Here is a 2,615-nt window from a genome sequence, read left to right as displayed (position 1 = left end):
CTAACCCTAACCCTAAGTTTAAAATGAAACCTAAAACTAACCCTAACCCTAACTGTAATACTAACACTAAGCCTAACCATCATAATAACCCTAAACCTATCACTAACCCTAACACTCTACAAAACCCTATCATTAATCTAACCCTAAACCTACCCTAACTCTAATACTAAACCTATCCCTAACACTAACACGAACCCTAACTCTAACACTAACACTAACCCTAACACTTCCACTAAACCGAAACCTAACCAGAAACCCAACCTTAACCCTAAAACCAATCCTAAACATAACCCTAACCCTAACCCAAACAGGAAACCTAACCCTAACACTAACCACAGCCCTAAACCTAATAAAAACTATAAACCAATCCCTAACCCTAACACTATCCCTAACACTAACACTAACACTAACCCTAACACTTACTGTAACCCTTACTATAACCCTAAACCTAAACCTAACACTCTCACAAACCGTAATCCTAACACTAATGCTAACCCTAACCTCACCATAAATGTAACCTTAAGCCTAACACTTACTCTAACCCTAACTCTAACACTAAGCCTAAACCTAACTCTAACACTAACCCAAAAACTAATCCAATACTAATCCTAATTCTAATTGAAACACTAACCCTAATCCTAACCATAAACCTACACCTAACTTTATATCTAACCCTAACCAAAACTCTAACACAAAGCCTAAACCTAACCATAACTATAACCCTAATACTAACCCACACCCTAACCCTAAACCTAACACAAACCCTAACCCTAATGTTAATCCTAACACAAACCATAACCAAACCATAACCCTAACCCTAACCTAAATCTAACCCTAACCCTTACCTAAACCTAACCCTAACACTAACCCTGATCCTAACCCTAACACTAACCCTGACCCCAACCCTAACCTTATAAATAACCATAACCCTAACCCTAACCCTTAACCTAAACCTAACACTAATGATAATACTAATTGTAACCCTAAGCCTAATCATAAATCTAACTCTAATCTTAATCATAACCCTAATAATAACCTTAACCCTAACCCTATCACAAACACAAACCTAACTTAACCCTAACCCTAACAGTAACCCTAAATCCAACCATAACCCTAAATCTAAAACTAACCCTAACCCTAACCTGAACCCTCACCCTCAACCTAAACCTATCACAAACACCAAACCTAACAGTAACCCTAACACTAACCCTAACCCTAACCCTAACCCTTACATTAACTCTAACCCTAAACATAAACCTAAACTTAACTGTAAACCTAACCCTAAACCATAACACAAACCCTAACACTAAACCTAAAACTAAACCTAAACCTAAGCATAACCCTAACCCTAACACTAAACCTAACACTAACCTTAAGCCTAACCTTAACCCTAGTACTAAATTTAAACCTAATCCTAACCCTAACTTTAACATCAACACTAAAGCTTACTGTAACCATAACCCTAACCAGAACACTAACCCTAACCCTAACAATAACCATAAACCTAACACTAACCATAACATTAAACCTAACCCTAACTGTAATTCAAACACTAAAACTAATCCTAACCATAACCCTAATGTTAACACTAAACATAAACTTAAATCTATTCCTAATGCTAACCATAACATTTACCCTAAACCTAACCCTAACACTAACTGTAATACTAAACCTAATTCTAAACCTAACCCCAAAAATAACCCTAACACCAATCCTAACCCTAATCCTAACCCTAAATTTTAAACTACTCCTAACCCTAAAATTAACCCTAAAATTAAGCCTAACCCTATCCTTAACCCTAATGGTAATCCTAATCATAACCCTTACCCTTACCCTACCTCTAACACTTACCATAACACAAACCCTAACACATTCCATAACAGTAACCCTAACCCTAACCCTAAAATTAACACTCATTTTAACTCTAACAGAAAGAGTAATCCTATCACTAACACTAACCATTACCCTAACCCTAAACCTAACCATAATACTTCCCGTAACCCTATTCCTAACACAAACCATAACACAAACCCTAACTGAACTCAAAACCTAATCTTGTCCCTCATCCTAACCCTAACCTGAACCCTAACATTAACCCTAACCTTAACCGTTACCTAACGCTAACACTCACCTAAACCTAACCCTAAACCTAATGCTAACCCTAAGCCTAAACCTAACTATTACCCTAACCTAAACACTAATGCTAACCCTAACCTTAACCCTAACACTAATGCTAACCCAACCCACGAACTTAACCCTTAATCTAATCCTAAGAGTAACCCTAATCCTAACCCTAAGACTAAAGCTAATGCTAACACAAACCCTAAACCAAACACCAACCTGAACACTAACCCTAACCCTAACCCTTACCCTAAAACTAAACCTCACCATAAACCTAGCCCTAAACTTAACACTAAATCTAAACCTAATCCTAACACTTAACATAAACCTAAATGTAGCCCTAAGCCAAACACTAATCCTAACCCAATCCCTAACTCTAACCCTAACACTAGCCCTAAACTTAACCATAAACCTACACCATATCCTAAGACTAATCCCAAAACTAACCTTAACACGAACCCTATCCCTAACCCTAACCGTTAACCTAACACTAA

Source organism: Marmota marmota, unplaced genomic scaffold (assembly GCF_001458135.2).
Source record: "Marmota marmota marmota unplaced genomic scaffold, marMar, whole genome shotgun sequence".
Classification (NCBI taxonomy): Eukaryota; Metazoa; Chordata; class Mammalia; order Rodentia; family Sciuridae; genus Marmota; species Marmota marmota.
This window is presented reverse-complemented; position numbering follows the sequence as displayed.